This window comes from Rhipicephalus sanguineus, chromosome 11 (assembly GCF_013339695.2).
Source record: "Rhipicephalus sanguineus isolate Rsan-2018 chromosome 11, BIME_Rsan_1.4, whole genome shotgun sequence".
NCBI classification, from domain to species: domain Eukaryota; kingdom Metazoa; phylum Arthropoda; class Arachnida; order Ixodida; family Ixodidae; genus Rhipicephalus; species Rhipicephalus sanguineus.
Window position 1 is genome coordinate 68,454,936 of NC_051186.1, and position 18,556 is coordinate 68,473,491.

Consider the following 18,556-nt stretch of genomic DNA (forward strand, 5'->3'; position numbering starts at 1 on the left):
GTGTTTCACGTGCACTTCTTCCTCTCCATGGCGTCTTTCACACAAAGCACGCGTTTGCCGGGAGAAAGCGATCGGTGTTTCACGTGCACTTCTTCCTCACCATGGCGTCTTTCACACAAAGCACGCGTTTGCCCGGAGAAAGCGATCGGTATTTCACGTGCACTTCTTCCTCTCCATGGCGTCTTTCACACAAAGCACGCGTTTGCCGGGAGGAAGCGATCGGTGTTTCACGTGCACTTCTTCCTCTCCATGGCGTCTTTCACACAAAGCACGCGTTTGCCGGGAGAAAGCGATCGGTGTTTCACGTGCACTTCCTCTCCATGGCGTCTTTCACACAAAGCACGCGTTTGCCGGGAGAAAGCGATCGGTGTTTCACGTGCACTTCTTCCTCTCCATGGCGTCTTTCACACAAAGCACGCGCTTGCCGGGAGAAAGCGATCGGTGTTTCACGTGCACTTCTTCCTCTCCATGGCGTCTTTCACACAAAGCACGCGTTTGCCCGGAGAAAGCGATCGGTGTTTCACGTGCACTTCTTCCTCTCCATGGCGTCTTTCACACAAAGCACGCGTTCGCCGGGAGAAAGCGATCGGTGTTTCACGTGCACTTCTTCCTCACCATGGCGTCTTTCACACAAAGCACGCGTTTGCCGGGAGAAAGCGATCGGTGTTTCACGTGCACTTCTTCCTCTCCATGGCGTCTTTCACACAAAGCACGCGTTTGCCCGGAGAAAGCGATCGGTGTTTCACGTGCACTTCTTCCTCTCCATGGCGTCTTTCACACAAAGCAAGCGTTTGCCGGGAGAAAGCGATCGGTGTTTCACGTGCACTTCTTCCTCTCCATGGCGTCTTTCACACAAAGCACGCATTTGCCCGGAGAAAGCGATCGGTGTTTCACGTGCACTTCTTCCTCTCCATGGCGTCTTTCACACAAAGCACGCGTTTGCCCGGAGAAAGCGATCGGTATTTCACGTGCACTTCTTCCTCACCATGGCGTCTTTCACACAAAGCACGCGTTTGCCCGGAGAAAGCGGTCGGCACGTGGCAGCATGAAAAGCATGCAATGTCTAGGCTTGCACCAGGCCCGTAGCCAGGAATTTTTCCGGGGAGGGGGGGCACTTGCTGAAAGCCTTTACTAATCGAGAAAAACGCGCATTTTCATGATTTATTTTCGATAAAACAGCATGTGTCATCAAAATTTCGGGGGAGGGGGGCGCCCCCTGCCCCCCCCCCCCCTTGCTACGGGCCTGGCTTGCACACGTTGAGAATGAGGCCTGCTTGATGTGCTGTAGGTGGCGCTAGTCATCAGCTAAAGAAATAGTGATGTTAGAGTGTATCAAAGAAGCGTGCTATATGTAGGACACTGGATATATATGGGTTAAAGGGCCCCTGCAACGCTTCTTCAACATGGTCAAGAAACACTGCTGATCGGTAGTCGAGCCTCCTGAACACGCGAGGCAAACATTATAGCGCAAAACGCGGCCTGGAATTTGCAGTTAATTCTCAGTCAGCTAGAAATAGTTCTTCAATATTGCATAGCGCGAAATCGAACAGGACAAAGAAGGAACACCTTCGATTATGAGCCAACTAGATCAGCAACGAATTTTGTTTAGAAATGGTTCGCACTTCTCTCCACAAATGATGCCATAAACCCAAATGACCGCGCCATAATCCCATAGTCCGCGGCCATTGGCTGATTTGAGCATCGTGAGCTTCCTAGTTACCGTGGTCGCCGCGAGATGCCGCCACGCGCCCGCACGGTCGCTCGCGATCACACTGAAAGTAAGTCACTCGTTTGAAGAAAAAAAGAAAAGTGTTCAACGTCATGACGCGCGCTGACGAAGGGACACATCATCTTGCCCCCTTGCCATCCCCCTCCCTGTCTAGCTTTTTAAAGCGAAAGCCGTAGACGCCTCATGAAATGCCAAAAGTTACCGTTGGCGTCGTCGGTGTCAACACAAATGATGCAGAACATATCACTGATGACTTCTACATGACGTCACATATAACCTACATTTGTGACGTCTTCATATCACATCGTCGCTTGGTCAAGGGCGGGCCTATCATGGAGGAAGTGCGACAACTCGTGAAGTGAAGAAAGCATAAAGAGGGGGGTGGGGTCCATACAATCGCAACGAAGAAAATGTGGCTTTCGCCTTCAAGTCGACTAATAGAGTAATGCGCAAAGGACTGTGCGATATTTCTAATCTGAGTGCAAGTGTCCGTTTTCTGGCTTACTCGAAAGGACACGGTGTTAGGCCTTGTGAGGCGTTACGAGTAAGTAAGAAAGTATTTGTCGCACTTTATGATTTCGCCCGTCATCCCTTTTGCAGCAGGCCTTACTGCGTGATGATGGTGGCGTAGTATAACGGCACAAATGCGGCTGTTAAGTTGGGAACTTGGTATCGGTCTGCTCAATACCACAAGCGCTTTGCTACCCCGCTATCCACACGGCAAGGAAATGATGCATTCAAGGTCATCACTCCTTGGATAAAAAATTGCGGGATTAATTGACTGGTGTCGCTTTTCAGCGTTAGTGCGAACAGCGCTACAGCTACTCGAGCATACATGAGTTAGCGTTGCGCGGAGAAAACTTGTGCGCCATCGACGTGTTGATCTATCTATCTATCTATCTATCTATCTATCTATCTATCTATCTATCTATCTATCTATCTATCTATCTATCTATCTATCTATCTATCAGTCAGTCAGTCAGTCAGTCAGTCAGTCAGTCAGTAAGTCAGCCAGCCAGCCAGCCAGCCAGCCAGCCAGGCAGTCTGTCTGTCTGTCTGTCTATCTAAACCATAAACCAGCATGAGATACATACATACATACAATATTAATGAGAACTAACAGACAATAACGCCAAGGAAAGTACAGGGGGTGTTAACTGTAGTATTTAGAATATAAATGTGAAGAAAGTAAAGTGGACGAAAAGATGACTTGCCGCCGGCAGGGACCGAACCTACGACCTTCGAATAACGCGTCCGATGCTCTACCACTGAGCTACGGCGGCGGTCATCCTCCCGTCCACTTTCTGGGGTATATATGTTGATTTAAACCTAGGAGTGTTAGTCAGCGCCAATCGCAGCCATGGCGGCGAGTGTGGAACACTCTTTTTTGCCTGTTGGCGTCACGTAGCACGTGATCTTTTTACGAGTTGGCAGCTGACCAATAATCCCTCGCATACTACCTGAAGGCATTAAGTCTGCCAGGACGAGACCCTCGCTATGAATGAAGGAAAGCAGATGATTTTTCAAGGGCTCGTTTATCTTTGTTAGACACAATATTAATGAGAACTAACAGACAATAACGCCAAGGAAAGTACAGGGGGTGTTAACTGTAGTATTTAGAATATAAATGTGAAGAAAGTAAAGTGGACGAAAAGATGACTTGCCGCCGGCAGGGACCGAACCTGCGACCTTCGAATAACGCGTCCGATGCTCTACCACTGAGCTCTACCACTGGCAGACTTAATGCCTTCAGGTAGTATGCGAGGGATTATTGGTCAGCTGCCAACTCGTAAAAAGATCACGTGCTACGTGACGCCAACAGGCAAAAAAGAGTGTTCCACACTCGCCGCCATGGCTGCGATTGGCGCTGACTAACACTCCTAGGTTTAAATCAACATATATACCCCAGAAAGTGGACGGGAGGATGACCGCCGCCGTAGCTCAGTGGTAGAGCATCGGACGCGTTATTCGAAGGTCGCAGGTTCGGTCCCTGCCGGCGGCAAGTCATCTTTTCGTCCACTTTACTTTCTTCACATTTATATTCTAAATACTACAGTTAACACCCCCTGTACTTTCCTTGGCGTTATTGTCTGTTAGTTCTCATTAATATTGTGTCTAACAAAGATAAACGAGCCCTTGAAAAATCATCTGCTTTCCTTCATACATACATACATACATACATACATACATACATACATACATACATAGCTCACAAGAAACATCGCCATCTATCGATCAGGACACGTGGTACATGCAAATCAGAGCGACGCTGTTCCTTCGGTTGCGTGCAGAGGTTGAAACGAGGCGAATGTTGTGGCGTGTTGGTGTTCCATTTCAGCATCTGGCGCGCAACGCAACACTAGCACCGAGTGAAATACGACGAAGGCATGCGCCAACTTCCAACGTGTTTATATTCAGAAGCGTCAGCCTCACATGTTTACGGGCATAAGTAACAACCATGGCAATAAAACAATCTCGTAACCTTATAGTTTCTAGTCGATGTTTTTTTTTTCTTTCGCGCTTATCATCGTGCGTATGTGGAGTCAAATATTACGCAGTTGCGCAGTCTTTTACTCACACACGTATAAACGGCTCTGACGTTTGTGAAAATAAATCTGTCGGAAGTTGGCGGTTGCGTTCGTCGTAACGTGTTCGTTGTAAGGTAACATAACCTAACCTTGTGTCGCATTAAAACGTTCAAAAATAGCTTTTTCTTTCAAGGACAGCGAAAGACCGGAACTGTTTGTCAACAATTTTTTTAGAATGCGAGGATTTTAGAAAGGGGCTTGAAACTTTTTTTTTTTTAATGGAGCGTAGTATACATATACTGCATGCATTCGCAGCACGCATCTGATTTTTGCATAGCAAAAGTTGCATAGCAAAGATTTTTACGGCAAGTCACATGACCACGTACAATGTCTGCGCGTCCAACGTGCCAAAGTCAAACAGCCACTATCACGAACACACTAGAGAACAAGTCTATAGAGGAATAGAACTGAATCGAATGGGATCGTAAGAGAATACTCAGGAGAAAGACACTGCTAACATCGAGAGATATTCAAGAAAATACTTTTCGTGCGTAAATAATTATAATTTTCTAGGTGTATGGGTTCTACGTCTCAAAACCACAATATGATTATGAGGGACGCCGTAGTGGAGGACTCCGGAAGTTTCGAACACCTCTGGTGCTCTTTAATGTGCACCTAAATCTGAGCACACGGGCCTCTAGCATTTCGCCTCCATCGCAAATGCGGCAGCCGCGGCTGGGATTCGATCCCGCAACCTTCAGGTCAGCAGTCGAGCACCATATCCACCAGCCCACCGCGGCGGTTATACCAAAATACGAAGGCATTCAAATGAAAGATAGGGAAAAAAACAACCACGAAATTTTGCTTTTTGAACTAACAAACCTGCTACTCGAATAAACCTCGAAATAGTCATAATACGACAAAGAACCCGGTTTCTTCGAACGTGAGGGTGTCCTCCGCTTCGGTGCTACAGTGTTCACGATGCTCGGCTGCTGACACAAAGTTCACCGGCTAGACCGCGGCCGCAGCGGTGGGATTTCGATGGAGGCGAAATTTTAGAGCCCCGTGTACTTAGATTTAAGTGCATGTTAAAGAAAGCATGGATGGTCGAAATTTCCAGAGCCCTAAACTGCAGCGTACCTTATAATTATATCGTGGTTTTGTAACGTAAAACTCCACAAATATATTATACATGCTATGTCTGGACGCAAACAGCCACAGTCTGACACAGAAATTTGTTTCGTGGAATGTGCGGGTACGCACAGCAGGCCACTGCGATCGTAAAACAATTTTTAAAGACGATAGTCTTTCTTGGGGAACTTAAACGCAGAAATTTTGGTCTGTCTTTCTGTCTGTCTTTCTGTTTGTCGGTACGTCCCTCGATTCAACCACTCGGCCAAAGTTGAACCACTTGCCCAAGGGCCAGCCATCGTGAACGGCTGACTGGGTTCATACTTATGTACATTGTTGATCAAAAAGCAAACATTACGCATATCTGAGGCGCAACATCATTAGGTAAGCATTAGGCGGTGTGTTCCTTTAACAGAAAATACATAGATACGCAATTTTAAAGACCTTGATGGTATGCGTTTAACGTTGAGACAGTAACGCGTTTATTAAAAGATTGCCACAGCTGAAGCGATCAGCGCTCCAAGCCGAGCAAGCGCGAGCGCCAACAGCCACCGTCTTCGTCTTCTTCTTTCGCAGGCGTTCTTGTCTGCGCCGTACCATGTTACAAATCACTCCCCCGCGGAAAAGGAGCCATCCTGGCGACCTAAGGAACAGGTACAACTGGTGGGTCATAATGCGGCTTCAGTCGATCGACGTGAACAGTCTCGCGGCCGCGACGACGGCGGCCCGTAGATGATTGAACAGGCTCAATCACATAGTTAACTGGGGATGCTTGACGTAGGACGCGGTAGGGGCCTTCGTACTTAGGCAGTAGCTTTGTGGAAAGGCCAGGAGTGAAGGAGGGAACGCGAAACCACACCAACGTTCCAGGCGAATACGACTGAGGAGGCAGGTTTTCGTCGTGACGGTCCTTCTGGCCCTACTCGCCCTACAATGTTACAACCCTAGTTTCTTAAGCTGCGCTGAAAATGCGACTGCGCTGAAACTTGTCTTCCTCCGTGCCCTCTGCACAAGCTCATGTTGTGTTTCGGTTTCGGTTCAGTATTGCATTGTACGAATGACAGGGGGCGCCGCTCTGGCATTGCTGTTTTACCCAGGCGACGCGTAAATAAAAGAGTGTGTGGAGAGTACTCGTTGAGTGCGGACGTTTCTTCTCCTTCGGCGCATCGCGCGAAACAGCGTGTTCGGGCTGGCCGGCGTCCCCACCGGTCGCGTTGGTCACCGCCGGTCTTCGCCTGCCGCTGCGCCGGGAGTACCAGCCCGCAACACAGCACTCGTGTTTCCCGACGTATTGCCAGATGGCGTCCATATCTCACGCAGCGCCTCTTCTATCGTCTTTAGACGACATTTGCAGCGAAGCACGCAGATACGCGGCCAATTTTTTTTTTCCGATTTACGTCCTCCTGCTGTTTCATTTTCGGTGCAACTGTTTTCTTTGTAACTTTTCTCACGCATGCATATATAATACATTCATGTCAATAAAATAATCAAGTGGAACTCGGCGCTTGTCCAGGGTCAAAGCGACGGGTTCCAGCACGTTACGACGCGATCGCAAGAGGTGAAGCGCACAGGACAAAGGCTGTTCTTGCAACTCAAGTTTACTAAGAAAAGGTATTCACTAGAACACCGCCACGCATTTGTTAAGAACAAACAGCAGTAATCACGCAAACATACAAACTAAGCCACTCCATCCACTCCCCACCACAATTTTTTTCCCTTCTTTCTTAACCGGGCCTTCGCACGTACAATACATGATGAAATTAAACACTTCACTTCAATCTGTCATGCAACAACCGGCCCAGAAAATTACACAGCTAAACTCGTTGTACACTATGTCCGCTTTTCGTCCCCACGTTTTTTTTTTTTTTTCTCTCTTTCGCGCTGCTTATTATCAGAGTTACAACAGTTTCGGGTTGGCGCGCGACTTTTTTACTTACGGGAGCATGTACACCGGACGTCGAGGCTTCTTTGTTTCTTCACTAGATTGGGGTGCGTGGGATACACGAAACAAAAAAACAAAAGTGAAGCGCCATTACACGCTGTTTATCTATTACAGAATCTGTGCTGTTGCAGTACAAAATGCAACTTGCCCTGCAGCTCGAAATTTGATGTTGCGTGTACTGAATTCACGAAAATATGAACTTCTCTTTTTTTTTTCTCTCTGTTCTCAAATCTGCCGCCGTTCCATTTGCTGTAAAATGGGGTAGGAATTTTCCCAGCAGCGAACACGTACTATCGGCGTCAAATGTAACCCGAACAGCAGCAAGCATTCGCGCCGTTCTGTCATCACAATGAATAGGCGAGCGCATCCGGTTTGGCAGCACTGCGCATGTGCGCGCCTGTCCACGGCGATGGCTGGACTGCGCACACTGTATCACTGAGAATGCTTGCCGCTGTTCGGCTTTCATTTGAAGCCGATAGTGCATGCTTGAAAATATTTACTAATTGAACGACGCTACGAAATCTTAGAATGAAACACAGAGTACAATTGAAAAAATCCTTTTTTAATTGAATCCATATTATATATATATATATATATATTGTAACGAAGAGGAAGTACTCCGGCGCAGAGGCAGCATCATCGAGTGTGCAGCAGAGGCTCGAGCAGCGAACTGTTCTCGGTGCATTGCGCGACCAGCGACCAGCTACACACACAATCAATCGCCTTCATATTTGGTGGAGCCGTGCTGGGTAACGTTCCCTCTACCGTCCCCCTAAAATCCTGGATCTCCGTTCTCGGCGGCTACCTTCTGCTATGCCGGACGCCAACCAGCAGACGCTTCCATCGCCACCTGTCCTGGCACTGTTCCGCAGCGAGAGCCTCCAATCTTCGGCGGAACAGACGACAAAGACGTTGAAGATTGGCTGTCGACTTACGAACGGGTGAGCGCTCTAAACAAATGGACGGACGCGGACAAGTGAACACGCGTGTCGTTCTATCTCGCGGGCGTGGCCAGTCTTTGGTTCAAGAACCACGAGGGAGACGTCAGAACATGGCCGCTGTTCAAAACGTCAATCACGGCAGTATTCGACCGACCCGCCGTCCGAAAATCCGAGCCGAGCAGCGTTTGCGCACACGCGCCCGAGAGACAGGTGAAACATTCACCAGCTATATCGATACAGCTATATCGAAGACGTTGTCGACGTGTGCAGACGCGTGAACGCTGCCATGACGGAAACTGAAAAAATGAAGCACCTAATGAAAGGGATTGATGATGACGCTTTTCAGATGCTGCTGGCGAAGAACCCGATATACAGTCAACGACGTTATTAGCTTGTGCCAGAGCTATGATGAATTGCGGAAGCAGCGAGCTCTGACAAGACGTCCTCCCGCACACGATTTGGCATCACTGTCGAGTCTGACCAACGGCCACGATAACGCCTCGCTGATAGCCGAAATCAAAGCCTTTGTCCGCGAAGAAGTTGCGAGACAGCTCTCTCTGGTGCCCTTCACTCAGGAACCTACCACGACACTACCATCGTCCCTCCGTGGCGTCATTCAAGGAGAGGTCGCTGAGGCGCTGCCAGCTGCCCGCGAGCAAAACCTCGTGGCTGCTCCACTCACACACGCTGCGGTTGCTGCCATGCCCACTCGCAAAGCACCTGCACCACCATTCCAGCATCCTCTGAACTACCGCAGCCTCTGCTGCACACTCGATGATGCTGCCTCTGCGCCGGAGTACTTCCTCTTCGTTACAATATATATATATATATATATATATATATATATATATATATATATATATATATATATATATATATATATATATATATATATATGTAGATTATGAAGAGTCTGTCTTCGGTTGCCGTAAAATAATTAGGAAAAAGGTATACGCTTCTAAAAAACTTTATTTGTCGACGTCTCCGATCGAAACGTCGACAAATAAACAGTTTTTTAGAAGCGTATACCTTTTTCCTAATTATTTTACGGCAACCGAAGACAGACTCTTCATAATCTACGGACCATCTATATATATATATATATATATATATATATATATATATATATATATATATATATATATATATGTATGCGAACAAATGCAGAAGCACACTTACGAAAATCGCATATTTCTACTCGGTAACGAGTAAAAATAAGCGATTTTCGTAAGTGCGCTCATTCATCTCACCGGCTATATATATATATATATATATATATTAATGAGAACTAAGAGACAATAATGCCAAGGAAAGTATAGGGGGTGTTATTTGTAGTAATTAGAATATAAATGTGAAGAAAGTGAAGTATAGGAAACAAATATTTATTTTACCCTGACAGTTTCGGCTGGTCGACCAGCCTTCTTCAAAGGATATTATATATATATATATATATATATATATATATATATATATATATACATACACGAAAGTATTGTGCAAATTTGTTGTTCTCGCTCAACCGTTCCTTTTCTTTTATGTTTACATGTGTAGTTCATATGTACAACACGTCCAGTTTATCTAAATCTGTTTGTTTCTCACCTTTCAGCTTAATGTATCTCCACGTTTATGAATGACTTTCTAATGCGCAAAACTCGATTCGAAATGCTTACAAAACAGCGCGCACGCATGCACACACATACACACACACACAGGCCTTTACAGCATAGCGACTACTCCAATTATTTATACATGAAAAACATGAAAGGTAGGCGACTGAACAGCCGGCTATTTGAACCCGCAGATATTAGTATCGAAAATACACAAAAACAAAGAATCAAACAAGAAATAATGAAATAACAGCAAAAAAAAACAGATAAATAAAAGCACTATACATTAAGGGTGGTCACACCGATTACTCCGGATCATAGAGTTTCCTACAATACTTACTAGAGGGAAATCTGGCGCTAGTGTCTATGGGAGCTCCAACGCATGGCGCTTCAGCCAGCATGGGAATGATGGGTAGTACGCGGATTTGTCTAAACTTCGTTCTTTCGGCTCCGTTTGGCTCCGCGTCGCCTGCATCCGCTTTGTCGCAAAACGAAGTTCAGCAAAAGTCAGCAGTTCCACTTCACCACTTTCACCTTTTTAGGCTCACCAATTAAAATCCGGTCAAGAAGTTCACAACGATCCATTCTTTTATCCGAAACAAAACCAAAACACAGCAATAAACAAAGCCACAAGTGCGTTCGAAGCCCGCAAGTACGAAGACTAGGCAAATCCGTGTACTACCCATCATTCCCATGGTGGCTGAACGATCGCAGCGCCAGAGTCCCCTCTAGCTAATTCTAGGAAACTCTATGCTCCGAATAGTGTCCGTACAGATATTTTTCTGTCCACTTACTTACAACATGACTATGAGATATTCGTTAACAGCACGATATCGCGGTCATTCTAGCTTTACTATTCGCCTGACGCTTAGAATAACATCATATGATAGCTCTCTTGTATACTTTTGTTGTTTTTAACGTGTGTGCATTTGTTTGTGAACGAAAATCAGTCTGTGTAAGTACATATAAGGGGGCTGAGATATGTTCATCAACGACACAGCATCCAGGCATGTCTAGCTTTGCTATTCGCCCGACGCTGCGAATAGCAACGTTTTGATTGCTCCCTCGTTTTTTTTTGTTTTTTTAATGCGGGTGTATTTGTTCGTGAACAGAAATCAGTGTGCAGTAGAGCAGGACATGCTGTTGTACTTCCGCGAGCACTTCCGAGGCTTTTTTAGGTTTCGCGAATGACCTTCGCAAGCTCTACGGTCGCCGCAGCTCGCAAAGCGTGCGTCTTGTAAGACGCGAACGAGCATCTGTTGTAGGTCTTCCTATTATTGTGTCTTTTTTTTTCTGGTTTTCTTCGTTTCCCGTGTTGTTCTCGCGTCTTTTTATTTTTCTTCGATGGCTGCCGTGAGTAAGCGAAGCTTGTTTTCCTAAAATAGATCACAGCGTTTTTTTTTTGTTGTTGTTGTGTTTGACTACCGCAAAACGAATTACCGTAAACAAATCGAAGTTGCGTAAGCACAGGGCGAAGATGGCTTTCAAAGCTGGAAATCATTCGATTAGCCTACTTCAGATGTGCCCGTCAAAAGCCAGAAGCCTTATTTATGGCGCACTCAATTAACGAAGAAAAAAAAAGCAAAAAAAAAAAAAAGAAGCACGTTACCTGACTGGATTACGCCTAATCTAGCACGCTTGAGGCCTTCCAAAGCGTGCTATAATTCTGTTAACCAGTGAATTTATGTCGTCACAGCCAATCGAAGTACAGTTTGAAACAGCACTGCGAAGAAATAACATTCTTTCTCTGCTTTCATATTTTATTTAGCTGGTAGACGCGCCCTTTGAGCGTACACTAAGAATGACGTAACCTCCCTGGATTGCTGCAAAAAACTTATCTTATGCTTCTCTTCAACGCACAGATTGATACTTGTAAGCCTACTGGCTTACAGGCAAGTGTAAGCATGAAGCTTTTGCAAGTTATGGTCTGTAAAGAGCTCACCTGTCTGAAGTCTTGAAGAAAGGTTGCCAGGGACGGTATACAAGCGTGTTTCTATCCAGAAGACCACCGCACCTTTGCCACGCGCACCAAAAAATGTATCGAAACGAAAATAAATAAATGAAATGTGCACTGCGAGGACGAAACCGGCGAAAAGGCCTTTTCGCTTAACGGGCAAACGCCGAAGGCCTAGTCCGGCGTAAGTGTAGAGGCCGGTGCAACAGAAGTAGCAGACGGCACCGTGCCGTTAGCGTTGGCGCAGGGATGGGTTATTTGCAGACGACGAAAAAACCGCCGTCTGGAACAAGCCCACGGTTCAAGACGTATCTTCGTGTCCCTTTAGGCGCTCGCTGTAAAGCGCCACATTTCAGCGAGACCTGCGGCGCCGCACAGGCGATAGCGTAACGCCCCGATGCGCATCGAGGAGTAGATCACACGTGCACACTCGTGGCTCGTTTCAAATCGCATCGATACGTTCTGCTGCTGCTTGGTGCATCTAGGGCACGATTTTAAACACAGCGAGCGAGCACTTCTGCTTCTGGTTCTGCAACTCTCGTAGCAGACGAATCGCACTTACAACGCTCCAGACGACACCGGCGTGGCCTTTGAAGGTTTCTCTACGGAGCACTGAACACGGTGGCGCTTGAAGTAGGCGTTACAGCTTGGAAAGCGTTTGCGCACGCTTGCTGATGTCGAACGGGAAACCAAATACGGGAATCCACGATGTCTATCCGAGATCTTTGGGGTGGGTGGCAGACACGATCTCAACGCTGGTCGATCGGGTCAAAAGCAAAACGGCCACAGACGACGGGCAGCACACAACGAAAACGAACTTTCGACCCGGACAGATAGATACAACCGGGAGTTGCAAAAAGGGAAGAGCGCACGCCACGGCGGTCAACACACACTGCACGCGTCGGCGCAGCAAGAAAACCGGCGGGCCCCCAACCGCTCGCAAAAGCCGCTCACACAGCGCTCGAGCCGCGGCTCGGGGAGCGAGAGCGGTGCCTGCTGGGATGCAAACCCCCCCGCCGCGCGACGCCACCGCTCGCAGCCCTGCCGCTCTTCCTACACCACCCTACAACCTTTCTTTGCTCGATGAGAAAATAGTAAAGGGCGAGCGAAAAACACTCCCCGCCCCCCTACACTTGCGATACGACGCTGGCGCCCCGATGCGTCTATCGCCGGAAGCAGGGCGCCAACGCGGCGTCGTCTGCTAATGCGGCGCTACAGCGGCGCGGGCAACAAGATGGAGGGTTGGGGGGTGTCGTCTGCATCCGGCCGAGGGCGCATGCGCGCGCATCGTTCCGAAGCAGACGACGCGTGTCCGTCTGTCGTCTGCTACTCGGTGCGCGCGCTGCGGAAGCCAAGGCGGGAAAAAATCGGAACGCCGTGTAAAGGCAACGAGTGATGGGGACGCTTAAGAGCACTTGAAGAAGAAGCGTGGTCCTATTTCGGGTGTCTCGAATAGAGATACTTCCCTTGAAACAACAGCCGGTTTTAGCTCGTGCGGATGCCATATTTCCGTGCCCTAAGTTCATGGTCGCTTCTAGTAGTCGTCGAACGGTGTACTAGAAACGTCTGTCCTCGCTCGCTGAGCGAGGACCGCAATAAAAACAACTGCTCAGCGAACGCGGCTCTCTTGGGCAAAGCACTTGAGAAGAAGGTAAAAGGTGGGCAGTAGAGAGTGAGGAGGACGGATGGCGTGTTACAAACATGTGTTCTCTCAAACGGCGCAGCTGTTTCTTTCGAGTCCTGAGACCGCAGACGTTACAGCAGGCGTGTGCGATGCAGCCGTCATAAGAGTTCCCGGTCCTCCATCTTTTTTTTTTTTTCTTGCGGTTGTCGTCTGCTTTACACTCTCACTCTCTTAAGGATGACATCTGCGTGAGTGAAGACGTACGTCTGCAGAAGCAGATCGTCGATGTTTCTTTTTTATTTCATTTTTTCAATGGGCACAACATGTTTTTTTATTTCGTAGCGCTTCCGTTACGCAGAGTACGAAACTCGGGCAGAACCAGCTCAGGTTGTTTACGTATTTGCGAGAGCACCACTGCTATAAGCCTTAATGAAGAACATGTTGCTTTTGTACTTGCGTGTGGCCCACATCACCTGAATTCGCCAACAATTACCATCATTTGGCCAAAATTAGCGAACATTACCGATAATTTAGTTATAGTTGGACAACATTGACCACCATGAGCAATAGCTACCATTTTGCCATATCTAGCCAACAGTGACCGTCATATTAGCCAACAATAGCAATTATTCCATCTAGTCTAACCAAGATTAACCGTCATATTAGTGCACAATAGCCGTCATATAGCGCTATTTGACCAAAATTAGCCATCAGCAACTGAAAACCATCATTTAGCCAACATCCAACTTTTCCAATTTTAGTGATCATTAGCCAACATCCAACCTTACGAACAATTTTGTCATCATTAGCCAACATCCATTATTTCCAACAGTTTAGTCACCATTAGCCAACATTCCCAACAATTTAGTCATATTAGCCAACATGAAACATTCCCAACAATTTAGTCATATTAGCCAACATCCAACATAGCCAACAATTTAGTCATCGTTAGCAAAGATCCAACATTACCAGCAATTTAGACATCATTAGCCAACGTACAACTTTCCCAACAATTTAGTCATCATTAACCAACATCCAACATTCCCAACAATTTAATCATCATTAGCCAACATCCAACATTCCCAACAATTTTAAATTTATTCGTAATGAGCCAACATCGAACGTTACCGATAATTTAGTCATCATTAGCCAACATCCAACATTACCAGCAATTTAGTCGTCATTAGCCAACATCCGACGTTCCCAACAAATTTTGTCATCGTTAAGCAAAAATCCAACGTTACCAATAATTTAATCATCATTAGCCGACATCCAACATTCCCAGCAATTATTCATCATTAGCCAACATCCAACATTCCCACCAATTTATACATAATTAACCAACATCCAACATTACGAACAATTTAGTATCATTGCCCAACATCCGATATTTTCAACAGTTCAGTCATCACTAACCAACATCTAACATTCCCAACAATTTAAGTCACATTAGCCAACATCAAACATTCCGAACAATTTAGTCGTATTAGTCAACATCGAATATTGCCAACAATTTATTCATCGTTAGCAAAGAACCAACATTACCAGCAATTTATTCATCATTAGCCAACATCCAACTTTGCCAATAAGTTAGTCATCATTAACGAAAGTCCAATATTCCCAACAATTTAATCATCATTAGCCAACATCCAACATTCCCAACAATTTAAAATTTAGCCGTAATTAGCCAACATCGAACGTTACCGATAACTTAGTCATCATTAGTCAACATCCAATATTACTAGCAATTTAGTCATCATTAGCCAACATTCAACCTTCCCAAGAAATTTAGTCATCGTTAACGAAATTCCAACATTACCAACATTTTAGTCATCATTAGCTAACATCCAACATTGCCAACAATTATTCATCCTTAGTCAATATCCAACATTACCAACAATTTAGTCATTAACTAACATCCAACATTACGAATAGTTTAGTGATAGTCAACATCAGGCATTTCGAATAATTTAGTAATTATTAGACAACATCCACGATTACCTATGATTATGTCATAATTACCCGACATCAGCCATCATTAGGAAACGCTAACTATCACTTAGCCGTATTCAAATGGCACTAGCCAATGCTATCCGCCATTAACCAGCAATAACCATCATATAGCTAACAGGATTCCAAGAGATGGCAAACGCGTGAGGGGGAGACAGAAAATTAGGTGGGTCGATGAGATTAAGAAGTTTGTAGGTATAACGTGGCAGCCGAAAGCACAGGACCGGGTTGATTGGCGGAATATGGGAGAGGCCTTTGCCCTGCAGTGGGCATAGACAGGCTGATGATGATGATGATGAGCTAACATTATGCGGGCAGTACACGAGTACACGAGGTAGGCCCGTACACCACCAGTCTCCATTCGTTCACGAATTTATTTATTTATTTATTTATTTATTTATTTATTTATTTAAGCACATCACAGATTCCTAGTGGAACATTATTTGAGGGGGTTGTACATCAAGATTCAAACAGCATGGAACGTGTGTTAGTAATTCCAAGCACAGGTAAGTTGTGAAACTGAGTGCAAACTTCAAATCTATTTAACACACTGAACATATTGGATTAGTATTGATTAGGCAGCAAGCGACACAGGAAATGCGCAATAAAATCGCTGCTAACAAAACCACACTCAAGTAAGCCCCATAAATTAAACTAACAAGAAGGAGATCTCAAGCACAAATGGAAACATCTTTATACAATGGCTCTATGTTCGCAGCTAAGTGGAAGTGAAACGCACAAAGACCAAGAAGAAAAGCTATGAAAACATAATTTGAATTTCTCCTTTAAACGCCTCAGGGTCGCGTACGTCAACCACTTCTGGAAGACCATTCCATTATGCTATGACACGGGGTAAAGCCGATGAGTTGAAAGCATTTGTTCGTACGAACAGACGTTGCAATCTTCGATGATTGTGAAGACGGCGATAGTGTGAAGACGGCGATAGTAAGCGGTAGTGCAGATGGGTGATGGCTACGGATTATTTTATGACGGAGGCTGATAAGTGCAGTATTCCTACTTCACTCCAGCGATGGAAGTGAAAGCTTCCACTTCGTATCACACACGCTTGATGGTTGTTTGTAGAATAAGGAAAAAAACAAAGCTTGGTGGTCGTTTGTAGTCGCCGACAATGAAACTATATAGCTGCACGATTTTGCATGCATTCGGGGAATTGCATCAGGTATGCTTCGTGAGGCAACCATATGGGTTATGCAAATTCTAGTTGTGGACGAATAAATGATCAATAGGCTAGTCTTGGTTTAGTTGACGGTGCTCCCCGAAGATTTCGTTTTTTGAGGTTATGTTTTTTTATATGATTAGACCAAGATAATTCTGGTGTCAGAAGAATACCTATGGGTACTTGCACAAGATATGTCACAATATTGTTGCTAAGCGAATAACGAAATGTCGAGTTGGTGTGTTTACGACTAAAAGTAAGTAATCTACATTTATCCGCGTTAAGTATCATTTGCCAAAATGAACACCACTCGGTGAGTTTGTCAAGATCGTGCTGCTAGGCGATATGGTCAGTACTAGAGGAAATCTTACGATAAACCACATAATCATCCGCGAATAGTATGATGTTCAACAAAATTTCTTCCAGAATTGAAGAAAATTAAAAACAATAATGGGCCTAATACCCTCGCCTGTGGGACTCCAGATGTCACGTCCTTTAACTCGGAGGAACGGTTGCCTGTGACTGTGAACTGCTTGCGAGTTTGGAAATTTCAAATGCTTCTTTTTTACGTGTTATCGAATACAAGATGGCCAGACTGAGTGAAGTCAATAAACTTCGCAAAAGATCAGACGCAAACAACCACAACAAAGCCTACTGACCACAGCAATATCAATATTTAAGATAATCATAAGCGACATGGGTGAAATTACCAATAATTGATCTTTTGCATTGCGGTTGTGTGTTTTAAAGGTTTTCGTCTTTGGAAAGGAAAGTGATCTCACATATCTGACCTTGAATATGCAACTCACGGTCAGTGTACAGTCCCACGCGGTGCATTCACAAGCTAGCTATCTATGTACAGCCTTCCTATTATAACGTTGTTGGCGCCAAAAGTTTATAGAGACTACTTGGTCTGAGAAAACTTTAAATTTCCCTGCAATTTATGACTGTATTCGGTCGAACTGCACAGTATACGTGGTTTTAGCGAGTTTTAGAACAGGCCAGAAATCTGAATTCAATGCTGCCTGCCGAAGCAGAGGGAATACTCAACTTTTTCTCGTGTCTCGTGGTCCTTAAACTTTCGACGCTAACTGCACACGATAAATAAGAAGAAGTACCCTTCCAGCATGATAGATTATACCCCTGCGCTACTTTTGACTGTGCTGCCTATCTATATGTTTATTTTCCTCTTCTTTCTATCTTCAAATTCTGCTTCAATTCGCGTAGGTGGTCGTGGGGCACATCTATGTTGCATTTGTCAGCCTACTCCCTCCATATTCCCTCTTTTTAATTGTTTATTTATTTATGCTTTGGTAACGAACAATATGAATAACAACTACTCAAATTCTTTATTTTGGAAACATACAGTGTACAAGTTACCAAAAACTGGTTTAGCCCATAACCTAAGGAGTTGCGGGTCCTATGAAACAATTAACAACGATTACGAATACAATGCGTAATGCATCACGTGCGTACAAATACTTTAATTACGCTATTGAATTAGCTCGAGAGTGCAAGAAAGTACAGCATGGCAAAAACCTTGACTATCATAGATTTTTAATGTAAACGTGTGGAAGCACTAGTTAAGAAAAATAATATTATCGAGTCACAATATATACGCTATGCGTGTAAACATGCGAGAGCACTAGATTAGTAAAGTAGTACTATGAGTTTCATCAAGCTGTAAACGCTAAAAACACTTGACGACTGTTCACGTTATGGTCCTTTATTCAGGCTGAAAAACTATTTTTTTTACGTACAGATGAAAAATTATTCTCCTATTTTATTTCTACCCGCCACAGTTGTCTAGTGGTTATGGGGCTGGACTACTGACCCGAAGGCCGCGGGATCGAATCCCAGCTGCGGCTTCCGCGTTTCGATGAAGGCGAAATGCTAGAGGCCCGTGTACCTAG

The 18,556-nt window shown here is 45.3% G+C and overlaps 1 protein-coding gene across 1 annotated transcript in view; it reads right to left on the bottom strand.

Moving 5' to 3' along the window:
- Positions 1–12,901, bottom strand: part of LOC119374471 (sodium/calcium exchanger 3-like) — a 291,218-nt gene extending 278,317 nt beyond the window's left edge. The window contains 1 exon segment of the mRNA XM_037644580.2: positions 11,821–12,901. The gene's annotated coding sequence lies outside the window, so the exon portion shown is untranslated.
- Between the last annotated feature and the right edge of the window lie 5,655 nt (positions 12,902–18,556).